This window comes from Hemiscyllium ocellatum (genome assembly GCF_020745735.1).
Source record: "Hemiscyllium ocellatum isolate sHemOce1 chromosome 27 unlocalized genomic scaffold, sHemOce1.pat.X.cur. SUPER_27_unloc_3, whole genome shotgun sequence".
NCBI lineage: Eukaryota > Metazoa > Chordata > Chondrichthyes > Orectolobiformes > Hemiscylliidae > Hemiscyllium > Hemiscyllium ocellatum.
Window position 1 is genome coordinate 626,273 of NW_026867498.1, and position 15,823 is coordinate 642,095.

General features: G+C 46.3%; 1 protein-coding gene and 1 pseudogene across 4 annotated transcripts in view; one reads left to right on the plus strand and one right to left on the minus strand.

Annotated features, from left to right (window-relative positions):
• The window catches only part of LOC132807998 (zinc finger protein 208-like), a 216,732-nt pseudogene that overhangs the window by 46,486 nt on the left and 154,423 nt on the right, over positions 1 to 15,823 (minus strand).
• The window catches only part of LOC132808011 (zinc finger protein 229-like), a 33,159-nt gene that overhangs the window by 6,829 nt on the left and 10,507 nt on the right, over positions 1 to 15,823 (plus strand). For 2 of the 4 annotated variants that reach the window (XM_060821901.1, XM_060821902.1), the window contains exon 1: positions 8,434 to 8,578. The exons of the other annotated variants lie outside the window; for them this stretch is intronic. The gene's annotated coding sequence lies outside the window, so the exon portion shown is untranslated. Of the gene's footprint in view, positions 1 to 8,433; positions 8,579 to 15,823 lie in introns of those variants that run through there. 4 annotated transcript variants of the gene reach the window in all.

Consider the following 15,823-nt stretch of genomic DNA (forward strand, 5'->3'; position numbering starts at 1 on the left):
GTCAGGCAGAATCCAAGAAGCAAGAGAGCCAACGTTTCAGGCATAAGCCCTTCATCTGTTGATTTTGAAACTTCCGTCTTCAGATCTTCAAATACTCTGCAATAAGAGATTACAAAGGTCATCACTGTCAGTGCAGAGTAGAAATTCTGAACAAGGAATTCTACTTTCTATGGAATGTTCTTGTGTTCTGTTATTCCACAAAATTGAAAGCACCATCCCACTCTCTCTCCCCCTCTGTTCTCACTCTGATCTAACTCATTCCCCTGAAGGTGCTGATTCAGGATCTTCCAGGGGCAGAAAAGCAAAAGTGTCAAGACTGACATCTCTCTGAATTTTGAATGCCTCCACCTGAAAGTTAATATCTTTCACAACACTGGGATCCTGCTGAAAGTGAGCAGGTCTGATTTTGGGAAGCAAAGAAAGTGTCAATTCAGGGTGAATCGGGAATGCAGCTTCTTGAGGAAGAACCAGACACAAAATGGTTAACGTCCCCAGGAAGGTGGGAGCAAAATGAGACGTCAAGGCATTAACATAACATGAGAGAGAAAGTGAACCTATTGACGTGGCAAAAGTTAGTGGAAAGCCAGAGTCATAGAGATGTACAGCACAGAAACAGACCCTTCTGTCCAACACACCTGTACTGACCAGATATCCTAAATCAATCTAGTCCCATTTGTCAGCACTTGGCCTATGTCCCTCTAAACCCTTCCTATTCATATACCCATCCAGATGCCATTTAAATGCTGTAATTGTACTAGCCATCACCACTTTCTTTGGCAGCTCAATCCTTACATACAGCACCCTGTGAATATAGGAGTTGCCCTTTTGGTTCCTTTTAAATCTCACCCTCACCCTGAACCTATGACCCATCCAGGGAGAAGACCTTGTCTATTAACCCTATCCATGTCCCTCATGATTTTATAAACCTTTGTAGGGTCACCCTCAGCCTTTGGCGCTGGACAGAAAACAGCTCCACCCTGTTCAGCTCAAACCCTGACAACATCCTTGTCAATCTTACCTGAATCCTTTCAGGTTTCACAACATCCTTCCTCTAGCAGAGAGACCGGAACTGCACACAATACTCCAAAAGTAGCCAAACAAATATCCTGGAGAGTGCACAACGTAACCTCCCAACTCCGATACTCAGGACTGGGAAAGTTTTCAAAACCCACAAAAGACAACTGCGGAAGAATGGAGGGACAAACCGATCTTTTGAGGGTCAGCTTGGGACATCCGGGTGGGGGGATGGGAATGAGGGAAGGAATCTGAACGTGCTGGAGCCAAAGTGGAGGAAGAACAGAGGATGCAAACCCGGCTTGAAGCTGCAATGAGGAATACTGCATGTGCTGTACTTGTACCTGTTGCAGTTACTGGTGGGAATCGGGTGCATTTTAAACATCAAAACAGAAAAGCTGTCTCCTCCTCCCACCTTCCCAATGTCGATCCTTCCGTCCCTCCTCACCTGGGTAACTAAGACACATACCTGAGTTTGCGGAGTCTCCTCCCTCCCTGGATTCACTCCAGTTGCTGCAAGTGAATAGATTTCCCCTCCTCCCATCTCTGTCTCCCTCCCAGGATGAAGAGTTGCCCAGAGGGAGGGAGATTCACTTAAACGGACAGGGCCACTTCCCTGCTGTGACATCAACATATTAAGAGGCGAGACACAGTTTGCAAAACCCCTTCCCTTCAGAGAATCCCCACAGTGTGGAAGCAGGCCACTCGGCCCAAAGACTCCATACCGACCCTCTGAAGGTTAACCCACCCAGACCCATTCCCCTACACCTGTTGCTCTACATTTACCCCGACTAACCTGCACATCCCTGGGCACTAAGTAATTCAGCATGGCCAATCCCCCCTAAACTGCACATCCCTGGGCACTATGGGTAATTTGTCAAGGCCAATCCCTCCGAACCTGCACATCCCTGGGCACTGTGGGTAATTTGTCAAGGCCAATCCCTCCGAACCTGCACATCCCTGGGCACTATGGGTAATTTGTCAAGGCCAATCCCTCCGAACCTGCACATCCCTGGGCACTGTGGGTAATTTGTCAAGGCCAATCCCTCCGAACCTGCACATCCCTGGGCACTATGGGTAATTTGTCAAGGCCAATCCCTCTGAACCTGCACATCCCTGGGCACTGTGGGTAATTTGTCAAGGCCAATCCCTCCGAACCTGCACATCCCTGGGCACTGTGGGTAATTTGGCATAGCCAATCCCCCCGAACCTGCACATACATATCTATGGGGGTGAATTTCTGTGTGTGTGTGTTTGCATGAAAGAGAGAAAAAAAAATCTACATCAGTATATCTCTGCCTATTTGCTAACAGGTGCTTTATTTCTGTTGGTGTAAATATTGTTGTAAATCATAGCTGGGTGCTAACAGTTAAATGGAAGGGAGACAAAATTCCCCAAGTAGGGCACCATGAGAATCCTGGGAGAGCCCCATTTCTGGTTTACTTTTGAATGAACAAATATTAAGCATAAGCACCTATTTATTTCTAATTTTGTTTCATTTTTCTTGTTTAATTCTCTGTTATGCCTACACTCTGTGCCTGGATGGTTGACAGGCTGGGAGATTGTGGGTTGGGGCTTGATTACTGAATGTTTTATTGTTCCAGAAGGTGTGATAGGGAACAGGGAGATCAACAGAGGACAGAGAAATCAGGCCCTGAAACCCGAGCTGAGACCAGACTACCCTGTGCTCAGGGCTTTGATGAACAGTGCCAACCCTCTGCCTTTACCTCTCTTCCCATCTGACTCCCCCCTCGATATTCAGGATCCAATCCTTGTCATCCTGAAGCCATGTGTCTGTAAGGAGTCTCTGATCATAATTATTCTCTTCAATGTGTGCAGGCAACTCATTCACGTTTGTTACAATGCAGCACACATTCAGACACAGTTTTTAGATTCAATTTTTGTGACCTTTAAAATCCAGTTTTGATTGCTGGTACATTTACTCCCCTTGTCCCTTTCTATCATTCTCTGATCATTTTCCACATCACTATCGTGCTCACCGGCCTTGATTTGGATTGGCCATGCTAAATTGCCCAGAATGTCCAGGGATGTGCAGGTTAGGTGGGTTAGCCATGGGAAATGAAGGGTTATAGTTTCATCGTAATGGAAGCAGGAGTAGGCCATTTGGCCCATCCAGCCTGCTCCACCATTCATTAAGATCATGGCAGATCTATCCATCGACTCAGCTCCTCCTCCCTGCATTGTCCCAACTACCCTTCATTCCCCTACCATTGCAAACACCCATTCAACTGTGTATTGAGTTTAGAGTCATAGAGATGAACAGCATGGAAACAAACCCTTTGGTCCAACCCGTCCATGCTGACCAGATATCCCAACCCAATCTAGTCCCACCTGCCGGCACCTGAACCATATCTCTCCAAACCCTTCCTATTCATATACCCATCCAAATGCCTCTTAAATGTTGCAATTGCACCAGTCTCCACAACTTCCTCTGGCAGGTCATTCCATACACACACCAGCCTCTGTGTGGAAAAGTTGCCCCTTTAGTCTTTTATATCTTTCCCTTCTCACCCTAAACCTATGTCCTCTAATTCTGGACTCCCCACCCCAGAGAAAAGATTTTGTCTATTTATCCGATCCATGCCCCTTATGATTTTATAAACCAGTATACGGTCACCCTTCAGCCTCTGATGGTCCAGGGAAAACAGCCCCAGCCTGTTCAGTCTCTCCTTATAGCTCAAATCCTCCAACCCTGGCAACATTCTTGTAAATCGTTTCTGAACCCTTTCAAGTTTCACAACATCTTTCCGATATGAAGGAGACCAGAATTGCATGCAATATTCCAACAGTGGCCCTAACCAATGTCCTCTTCAGGCACAACATGACCTCCCAACTCCTGTACTCAGTACTCTGACTAATAAAAGAAAGCATACCAAACGCCATCTTCACTATCCTATCGACCTGTGACTCCACTTTCAAGGAGCTATGAACCTGCACTCCAAGGTCTCTCTTAGTGAAGATGCCTCTACTGCTTCCATGGGCAGAGAATTCCATAGATTCACTACTCTTTGGGAAAAGCAGTTCCTCCTCATCTCAGTCATAAATCTGCTCCTAATCTTGAGGCCTGGTCTCATCCAGCAGCAGAAATGACTGGATAGGGTAGGGCTTCATCCCCACAGTGCAACAAATTCCCACCTTCCATCAAAATCCCGGATATAGTTACTCACTCAGTTGCTGTCTCACAAATGCAAGATTTCATTGTAACTTCTTCTGCTCCCATTAAGGGCAAAACATCTTTGAAAGCTGCTCTGAACCTCCAGCCTTCACAATTACACTTCTGCTTTCACCGAAGATTAGAGTCATACAGCACGGAAACAGACTCTTTGGTACAACTCGCCCATGCTGACCAGATATCCAAAATTAACCTTGTCCCATTTGCTAGTATTTGGCCCACATCCCTCTGCATCTGGATGGGTACATGAATAGGAAGGGTTTTGAGGAATATGGGCCGCATGCTGGCAAATGGAATAGACTGATTTCGGATATATGGTTGGCATAGACGATTTGAGCTGAAGGATCTGTTTCTGTGATGTATGACTCTAACTGTCTTCGGTGAAAGTAGAAGAGTGGTTGTGAAGACAGGGCTTTCAGAGCAGCTTTCAAAGATGTTTTGCCCTTACTGGGACCGGAAGAAGTTACAATGAAATCTTTCATATGGGAGACAGCAAGCAACTAAGTGAGTACATCCGGGATTTTGGGGGAAAGCGGGAATTGCACTGTGAGGATGAAGCCCTACCGTATCCAGTCATTTCTGCTGGTGGCTGAGACAAGGCCTCAAACTTTGGGGGAGTAGGTTTAGGACAGAGGTGAGGAGGAGGAGGAAGTGAGGGCTGCTGCTTTTCCCAGAGAGTAGTGTATCTGGGGAATTCTCTGCCTGAGGAAGCAGACTCCAAAATGCCCCGGTCCTAACTCTTCGACTTGACATACCCGTGACTGTAAGCTTTGAAGTGTTTTGGTTAACTGATGCAAATATTTCCCACTTGTCCAACAATCCAGTGTCAGCTGTTTCAGTCATTGGGATGGTTTTGATTCATTTACTAAATACATCTACTCTGATTAGACAATATTCATAACACGAGGTGATACTATATATGCAAGTTGTAGACATTAAAAAAGGCCGACCAGGCAAGGAAGTGGTTAACAAACCCAGGGCATCCCTCTTAGAGTATGCATCTTCTTTGTTTACAAATTAAACACGCTTCAGATCTTTTCCTAGCTGCTTTCCGAAAATCTGGGTGCCACCAGGTTTGTGAGTGTGTACAATAATGTACATAATCAACAGAAATAGGCAGCAGCAAAGAATGAACACAAACCAGTCCAGCAGGGGGCACCCACATTTTGGTTTGAGGATTGAGGGAGAGTACCCTTTTTGAGGCCCCTGTGATATCAGTACCATACCCAGGCTAATCTGCATTGAAACCAGATTATGCAGTTTTAACCTTTCTGCAAACTTCTGTCTGTTTTCCAACTTTCTTCATATCTCAGTTTGTCAGCTTTTGTTTATTCCTTCCTTCCTTCCAAAGGTAATGAGGCACTCACATTCCAGAACAGCCCAAGTTAGGGAGTTGAGCCTCATAAATCCTGGCTGTGACACATCGCTGCTTAACCAAGTGTGCAAACTCTAAATACTTCTCAGCTGTTCCATTTGCAAATCGAACACTGTTTTCAAGGCAAGTTGTTTATGTCTCTGCATTAATCCACAACCCGGGGAAATACAACGGAGTCTTTAATAGTTGCCCAATGTGTCCTGTGTGCCAAATTCATTCAAGTCTGGACATCCTGAAGTGAGCAATTATACTTCAGATTTCTACTCACCAATTAAAACTAATGTTGGGCACTCGAACAGATCGGGGGTATCTTGAAGCCTGCCACGGTCCTCAGTGTGGGTCCAGGGCTTATCAAATAGGGTTTCACCTCTCATAACCCTGGGGCAAGCAAATTCTTTATTACTAACTTTGTAAAGCACAAGTGCTCTCAGCAACATTACGTCCAGACACTAGGACCCTGTTGAGTTCTCTCACTAGTATCTTGCGGCTGAGTAGGGAGAATTGTATCAACATTTCTAACAGCGCTTTTGTCCCTGGCCAGCTTTCCTTTTTATTTTGGACACAACAAAAGTAGCAACCACCCTCTATATTTCATCTCTCAAAGGATATCGGCCGGTGTCCTGAGAGGACCAGGGTATCTCCTGCCTGACACGCCAACTGTGGGGGATGGAAATAAAGCCCCATGTCAGGAAAGAATTTGTTTATCAGGAAGCAGTACAGCTGCAAGGCCAACCGTCCCCGCTGAGCCTGGGAAACACAAGCTTTAGCAAACAGGCACTAAGCTGAGATTCAAAATGGTTTCCAGGCTTTAATATGTGACAAAATGGCTGACCCAAATCTAACAATTCTCCCACATCATCGCAGGGAATAAAACAAGAAAAATGAAACAAAATGAGAAATAAATAGGCGATCGTGCTTAATGTTTGTTCATTACGAAATAAACAAGAAATAGGGGTCTCCCAGGATTCTTATGGTGCCCTACTTGAGGAATACTGTCCAACAAGTTTAATTGGAAGCAGTATCTTTCAGAGTGCAGCTCCTTCATCAGGGGATTGTGGAATATAAGATTGTAAGACACAGAATTTATAGCAACAGTTTATAGTGTGATGTAACTGAAATTATATATTGAAAAAGACTTGGATTGTTTGTTAAGTCTCTCATCTGTTCGAATGACCATGATAGTTTCAGTTCTTTCAAATGTAAATCACAAAACTTTTTTTTTAAATAGTTAAATCCTCAAGTGAACTTTACCAATTGGTGTCACGTTAGCCCAGATAATGTATTGAAGGAGTGAGCTCCCCTGTGTGAGACTGTCTGTGCCACAATGGTTAAACTGACTTACAGAATCTTACATGGTTCATGCAGTTTTTGAGCAAAGGAAGACACAATTCTGCAAGTACGAATTCACCCAATAAAGTTGTGCGTGCGTGTGTGTGTGTATGTGGGGGGGGGGGTTTGATGCATATTTGCAGATACATTCTATGTGCATTTTTAAAGGAAAAATCTGCAGTCACTCAATACATGTAATAGTTTGTAAATTCGACTTTGGAAATAGAACCTGTCTGACTCAAGGCTGGGATACAGGCAGACTCTGATCTCACACCTTGAATGCATTGTCTGAGCTGAGATGTGAGCTTTTGCTATAAAACCTTGTTATCTCGAGAAGGTGACAACAAGAAGTTCTGGGATTTACATTGCAATGAGACCTGCAACCTATTTGAAAAGGTGAAAGACTTAACAATCCAGGTTTGTTCAATATACCATTTCAGTGGCAGGACACTGGAATGTTTTGCTCTAAATTGTGTCTTAGGATCTTATCTTCCACAACCACCTGAAGAGGCAGCACTCCAAAAGTTACTGCTTCCAAAGAAGCCTGTTGGACTACAACCTGGAGTTGTGTGATTCTAGTATCTGGTTTCCAGCATCTGCAGTCCTTGTTTTTACTGAGTTGATTTGAACCCTACTGTGAATCCTCTTGTAAGGATGCCTGCCTTGAAGAAGTTTTCCTCCTTTCTCTACAAGAATCTCAGGGAGTCCCTCTCCCACTGCAACTCCCAGGTCATTTCCTCTGCCCTGAAGCTCTTCAACCATGTCCTGAAACAGACTCGCTACCACAGCCACATTTGCTTCCTCAGTGCCTGCCTCCGTAACCAACTCATCCTACACGGACTCCGGACCACCTTTAAACCACAAGAGTTTTGATCCGAATACGCCACTCCACCCTCCTATCTGACCTATCACCTTCATCCCCAACCCCAATCACCCACTGTACTCTTTGCTACCTTCCCCCACCCTCCTCCCTGACCTATCCCCTCTATTCCCACCCCCATTCACCTATTGTACTCTATGCTGCTTTCTCCCCACCCCCACTCTCCTCTCATTTATATCTCCACCCTGCAGGCTCTATTCCTGATGAAGGGCTTTTGCCCGAAACGTCGATTTTCCTGCTCCTTAGATGCTGCCTGAACTGCTGTGCTTTTCCAGCATCACTCTCATCAAAAGTGGATTGGCCATGTTGAATTCCCCATTGTGCCCAGGGATGTACAGGTTAGGGTGGATTGGCCATGCTAAATTAGGCATAATGTGCAGGTAAGATGCATGACTCAGGGTTAAATGCAGGGGAATGGGTGTGGGTGGGTGACCCTTGGGAGGGTCGGTGAGGTCGAGTGGCCTGCTTCCACACTGTGGGGATTCCCTGAAGGGAGGGGGTCTTGGAAAGTGTGTTCTCCCCTCCTTCTGCTGCAGGCGCAGCGCATGCGCAGTGCGGCGTCCCGCTGTCGGTCTTGCCCCGCCCCCTGCACCGTCCCTTTTCCTCGCCCCGCCCCTAGTTCCTTTGTGACGTCACCACGCGGAAGTGGCCCGGTCAGTTTCAGTGAATCTCCCTCCCTCTGGGTAACTCTTCATCCTGGGAGGGAGACAGAGATGGGAGCAGGGGAAACTGTTCACTTGTAGCAACTGGAGTGAATGCAGGGAGGGAGCAGACTCCGCAAACTCAGGTATGTGTCTTAGTTACCCGGGTGAGGAGGGACGGAAGGATAGAGATTGGGAAGGGGGAGGGCTGGATATCTTGTCTGTTTTTAAGTTTAAAATGCACCCGATTCCCACCAGTAACTGCAACAGGTACAAGTACAGCACATGCAGTATTCCTCATTGCAGCTTCAAGCCGGGTTTGCATCCTCCACTTTGGCTCCAGTACGTTCAGCTTCTTTCCCTCATTCCCATTCCCCCGCCCTGATGTACCAAGCTGTCCCTCCATTCTTTCCCGGTGGCGCCCATTACTCTTGTCTATTTCTTGCCTTATCCGGCCATGTGCGTGAACAAAGTGTTAGCGTATATCCTCTCTCACTGCCAGCTGCAACCTTTCCTCCCATTTTTCGCCGACACTGAGCCTTCTGGCCTCCTTGATTGTGATTTATTTTGTTTTTGCAGAAGCAGGAAACAGATGCTTATAACTGTTTGTACGAGCATATCTAGTTTAACCTACACCCCCTCGCCTCACAGCACCTTTATCTGTTTGTCTGTAATATCTACCATTGTTTGCAGGCACATTTCATTCTAACTAATACAAAAGCAATCATATATTTCCTTCACATAGTTTTCACTCTTGTTAACTCCACTCTTAGCTGAAGCAATTATACCCTGGCGTTAGTTCATTTACCTTGCAGAAGCAATTATGGCTACAGAAGTAACACTGCTTTACCTATATCCACAGGGGTGACCCTACAACCTTGTATAAAATAATGTGGGGCATGGCGAGGGTACACAGACAAGATCTTTGATCTGCGGCTGCTCATGGGTTTAGGGTGAGATTTAAAAGAAACCTAAGGGGCAACTCCTGTGTACAGAGGGTGGTGTGTGTAAAGAATGAGCTGCCAGAGGAAGTGGTGTCTGCTGGTACAATTACAACCTTTTAAAAGGTATCTGGATGGGTATATGTTGGGAAGCATTTAGAGGGACATGGGCCAAGTGCTGGCAAATGGGACTAGATTGATTTAGGATATCTGGTCAGCATGGACGAATTGGACTGAAGGGACTGTTTCTGTGCTGTACATCTGTGATTCTGGCTTGCCACTAATGTTTGTCACGTCTGTATGTTCAGTTTCTTCTTGGTGTTGGTGTTAATGCCTTGGTATCTTATTTTGCTCCCCACTTCCTGGGGACATTAACCATTTCCTATCTGGTTGTTCTGATCTGGACTGCTGTCCGGATCTTCGGATTTCTGGAATTGGTCAATAAACACACCTGGAAATTACTCTTTGTCAATCACACAAGCAATAGTTTATTCTTTGATACGGCCGGATCGGTAGACTCTGATCAGCCCAGAAGGATTAGATTAGATTCCCAACAGTGTGGAAACAGGCCCTTCGGCCCAACCAGTCCACACTGACCCTCTGAAGAGCAGCCCACCCAGACCCATCTCCCTCTAACTAATGCACCTAACATTATGGGCAGTTGAGCATAGCCAATTCACCAAACCTGCACATCTTTGGATTGTGGGAGGAAACTCACGCAGACATGGGGAGAATGTGCAAACTCCACACAGCCAGCTCCCCCAAGGCTGGAATTGAACCTGGGACCCTGGTGCTGTGAGGCAGCAGTGATATGGGTAATGTAATTTCTGCAGTTTCACACACTCTCTCTATTACTCTCACACACTCTCTCTCACGCGCGCGCTCTCTCTCACACACACACACACACACACACACACACACACACACACACACACACACACACACACACTCTCTCTCTCTCACTCGCTGCAGTTTCACACACTCTCTCTCTCTCTTTCTTTTTCTCTCACTCACACTCTCTCTCTCTCACACACACTCTCTTGGTATGGGTGAGGTAATTTCTGTACTAAAACTAAGGATTAATGAGTAAGGGCTAATTATGAGACTAAAATGCAAGCAGGCCTGCTTGGGAACATGAAAGAAGTCAGAAGGAACTGTTATGTCAAGAACATGGCGGATTGTGACCTTGGATAAAAGGACATAAGTTATTAATTAAAACTAGGCTGCTATGAAGTTAGGGAACCTTGGGCAAGATACCAAGGAATGCTTTAGCCAGCAGAATTGTGAAAGTGATGTAATGATTAAGACACAGAGGCCAAGATACAATCGAAGCCCTTTATAACATCAGAAACATACAGATAACCAAGAAATGCTTTAACCAGCAGAATTGTTTAAAAACAATATAATGTTTAATCAAAGAATTGGCAGAGAGAAGCGTGAAATGTTTTAACCAATGGAATTGTTACTAACCTTTTCAGATGTAAAAATAATGTATAAATATTACTGCTGTTTGAAAAGACATTCGTTGCTTCATTTGTGTGTCTCGCAGCATTTCAATTTGCCACGGGATAACAGTAGCCGGTGGGGATAAGGGCTGGTGCTGACAGCTTGGAGTTCGCCTCCTAGGACGGGACCTTGTGGACAGTCTCCCTTAGACTGTGTGTTGGAGCGGTTCGTCCGCCACACGGAAGTCAAGGGTTAAAGGACAGTCCGCGGTCAGCAGAGTGTGGAGGCAGAACCCAGTTGATCTGAACCATAGCCCTAGTGTAGAGTAGTTAGCCGAGTGTCAGGGACTATTCTCCGGAGATTTAGAATACCTAGACAGAAGTCACCTATAACAAATTTGGGGGCTCGTGTCTGGGATCTTAAAAGAACTCCCACGGGAGGCTCTGAATGATTCTGGGACATTGTGACACACACAGATATTTGAGCAAACGATGTGAATAGGTAGCGCACACAATAAAGTAAAAGGTTAAAGTTTTGATAAAGTGAGGTTGAAGTTTTTATTTTGAGTCAGACAACTCCGTGCACAGATCAAGGTAAGAACCTTCTCTGTTTTTGGGGTTTTCGCAGAATTGTTGAGAGAAGTGTACACTGCCTTGTCGACTCCGTGGTTGTGACAGGTAACCGGGAAATTAAGGGTTAACTAGGTAACCGGGATAAAAGGGTTAATTAAGTAACCAGGGTATAGAAAATAGGTTAGCCTGAAGACCAACCATGGGTGTCCAATGTTCCGGGTCGAAAAAGGAACAGGAAGACGAAACCCCGAAAATCTCCCCCGATAATCCGCTGGGATGAAAATTGGAGAATTGGGGTCCCTACGAAAGTCGGGGCTTAAAGAAAAGGGAAATGATAAAATACTGTTGTTTTGTTTGGGTAAAAGAACCCATCCGTCCGCCATCAGTGTTTTGGCCAAAATTTTGATTGGACGAGGATTGGGTTTGTCAAATTTTAAATGTTTATCTAAAGAATAAACAGAATCCAGGTTTAAAGGAGAGCAAGTACGCTGTATGTTGGGTAGGGAACCCCGACAGCAACCGCCCCAACCCCAGTACCCTTATATCCCCTAATCCCACGGGAAGAGAAAGAGAGTAAGTGGAAAGTTTTAGAAAATTTACCCCCGCCTGTGGCGCCCCCGCCATATAATCTTCAGAATGAACAATGGCAACAGCCGCTGGGGAATCAGGACAGTCAGGAAGAGAGATCTGAAGAGTCAGGCGAAGGGGACTTGGGAGCCACAGCCGCAGGGGCTGAGGGGGTTAGGAAGTCTGCACGTCTGAAGGAGAAAGAGATAAGGGAAAGGGATAATGAAAATGTAACGAGGCTGTGTCCCCTGCGGGAGGTCCCATTTGGGGAACGGACCACGGGATTTGTCGTAGCCCCATTAAACTCAAATGACATAAGGCAACTTAAGAAAGAGATGCCCTTTCTCATGGAAGACCCGACTCCGGTCTCTACCCAGTTGGACCAGTTCCTGGGTCCTAACTTATACACTTGGCAGGAATTACAGTCAATAATGAATATTTTATTTACTCACAATGAGAGAACTGCAATCCGAAAAAGGGCTATGGAAATATGGGAACGGGATCATCCAGAAGGGGGCGTTAGACCTGAAATAAAGTTTCCCCTGAATAATCCTAATTGGGATCACAATACTGTAGATGGGCGAGCTTATTTGTCTGATTTAAGTGTGAAAACTCATCCCGAGCTTGCTGGCTTCTTGTGAACGCCCGTCCGAGAACAGAGGACCACCACTCGATAATTAGCGTCAACAGTACTGTCTTTATTCAAGATTGCATGTATACTGGTATACAAACAAACTTGGGAGCCGATCCACGCTAGCCCACGCCGGGCGCTAGTCCGTGGTCTCTCAACTTTCAAATGGAAACATTGTCATATTTATACAAAATCCTCATGCAAGGCAGTTCCCTTTTTCTCATGTTGCGTGATTATCACAAGATACTTTAGTCATGTTTTGTTTAGATTTAAAAGTACAATCCTCAGCAATGTTCCAAGTCAGATATACAAACATCAGCACTGCTCTCAAGTTAAACATTCAGATATCAGAATCGCTCTAAAGTTAAACATTTAGACATTAACATTCTTCTAAAGTTAATCATTCAGACATCAGCATTGTTCTGGTGACTGCCCCTTGACTTGGTGGGTGTACTATGGACTTGTTTATTCGGACTTCTTTCTGGGAAGCTTACAAGTTGCAGTGTTAGCAGTTTATATGAAGTTGCAGTGTTAGCAGTTTTATGTGTCGCTCAGCATGTCGGTCAGTACAGCCAATGCCCCACAAACATTGACCATTTTACCCGACATGCCGGGCGCCATTTTCTATATGGTCACTGTGTTTATTTCCAACTTATCAGCCCCCACCCCCGCAAAGTCTTTCTCTCACCCCACCCTCTGTCTCCCCCAGTCTTTCTCTCACCCCACCCTTTGCCCCCCTCCCCCTCCCCTCCTCCTTCCCCTCCCCCCTCCTCCCCCCTCCCCCCTCCTCCCCCCTCCTCCCCCCCTCTCCTCCTCCCCCCTCCTCCCCCCTCCCTCCCCTCCCCACCCCTCCTCCCCCCTCCTCTCCTCCCTCCTCCCTCCTCCCCTCCTCCCCCCCGCCCCTCCTCCCCCCCCCCCCCTCCTCCCCCCCTCCCCTCCCCTCCCCCCTCCCCCTCCCCTCCCCCCGTCCCCCTCTCCCCTCCTCCTCCTGTCCCCCCTCCCCCTCCCGCCCCCCCCCCCCTCTCCCTCCCGCCCCCCCGTCCCCCTCTCCCCCTCCCCCTCTCCCCCCCCCCCTCCCCCTGTCCTCCTCCTCTCCCCCCCCTCCCCCCTCCTCCTCCCCCCTCCTCCCCCCCGTCCCCCTCCCCGTCCCCCCTCCCCTCCCCCCTCCCCCCCGTCCCCCTCCCTCCCCCCTCCCCCCCGTCCCCCTCCCCGTCCCCCTCCCCTCCCCCCTCCCCCCCCCGTCCCCTCCCCTCCCCCCTCCCCCCCCGTCCCCCCCCCCCCCCGTCCCCCTCCCCCCGTCCCCCTCCCCCCCGAGTCTTTCTCTCCTCGTACCATGAAATTGGTTCCGACTGTTGTCGGGGATAAAATGTAGAGAACGACCAGGAGACGCAGAGAGTTCTTCAAGAAGTAGGTCATTTATTTGCAAACAAAAAGACCGTGACACTCAAAGCAGATTCTCGAATGTCCACAAACCTCAGGGTCTGTGGTTTAAAAAAAAAAGATATTTTAAATCATGTTTGTGTTAGCTTATCAGCATGTCCAACTATATTTATCAACGTCTAGCTACACAATAAGCCAGTGATGTTAGTTCCCATTATCTCTTTAGTTGTACATTCTACTTCATGTTATTCCAATGTCTCGGTTAGAGATTTAATGTCAGCTTTTGCAACAATGGTCTTTCATTCTAGACACTACTTAATATTTTCCTAATGTCATGATTAGATATTTATTGTCAGTAGTTTCAAGCAGGCTGACTCTACTCACTAACAATTAGATGTTTAATGTCATCTCCCAAATATTTATTGTCCCAATAATGATAGTTAGCAGATGAGGCTAACTTTACTAACGGTGTTATCTCTTGGCGGATCAAGTAACGGCTGTCCGGTGGTGTTTTTGAGTCGCGGGTAAGTTCCAGTTCGTGTTTTTTATTAAACAGCTAAAAATTTACAGTTTTCTTTTTAAGGGACTAGCGGACCCGGAAGCTGGTGTCGCGCTAGGTTACCTGGGTAGGGTTTTTTCTTATATAAGCGCGCAGCTCCGAGCCTTCGGCCTCACTCTCTCGGCGGATCAATGTTATAGGTGACTTCTGTCTAGGTATTCTAAATCTCCGGAGAATAGTCCCTGACGCTCGGCTAACTACTCTACACTAGGGCTATGGTTCAGATCAACCGGGTTCTGCCTCCACACTCTGCTGACCGCGGACTGTCCTTTAACCCTTGACTTCCATGTGGCGGACAAACCGCTCCCACACACAGTCTAAGGGAGACTGTCCACAAGGTCCCGTCCTAGGAGGCGAACTCCAAGCTGTCAGCACCAGCCCTGATCCCCACCAGCTGCCGCTATCCCGTGGCAAATCGAAATGCTGCGAGACACACCGATGAAGCAACGAATGTTTATTCAAACTTGCAAGTTTGGGCGTCTTCCAAAAGAAAAAGGGAAGGAACGCGCCGAAAGGTTTACAGCAGTAATATTTATACATTATTCTTACATTTGAAAATGTTAGTAACAATTCCATTGGTTAAAACATTTCACGCTTCTCTCTGCCAAATTTTAATTATCTGTATGTTCTTAAACATTATATTGTTTTTAACAATTCTGCTGGCTAATGTTTCTAATATTCTAAAGGACCTCTATTGTACTCTGGTCACTGTGTCTTAATCATTACATCATTTTAACAATTCTGCTGGTTAAAGCATTCCTTGGTTATCTGTATGTTTTTTTACATTCTAAAGGCTTCTATTGTATCTTTCTCAAGGTTACTTAGCTTCATAACAGCCTAGTTTTAATTAATAACTTATGTCAGCTTGATCCAAGGTCACAATTCACCATGTTTTTTCCAAGCAGGCCTGCTTGCTTTTAGTCTCACAGTTAGCCCTTACTTATTAATCCTTATTTAAACTGCAAAAATTACCTCTGTGTGTGTGTGTGTGTGCGTGAGAGAGAGATGTGTGTGAGTGTATTAGTGTGTGTGTGTGTGAGAGAGAGAGAGAAAGAGAGAGTGTGTGTGTGTGTGTGTGTGTGTGAAACTGCAGAAATTACATCACCCATATCAATCTCAGCAGGATCCCAGTGTTGGGAAAGATATTAACTTTCAGGTGGAGGTATCCAAAGTTCAGAGAGATATCAGTCTTGACATTTTTGCTTTTTCTGTCCCTGTAAGATCCTGAATCAGCACCTTCAGGGGAATTAGTTAGAGCGGAGTGAGAACAGAGGGGGAGAGAGAGTGGGATGGTG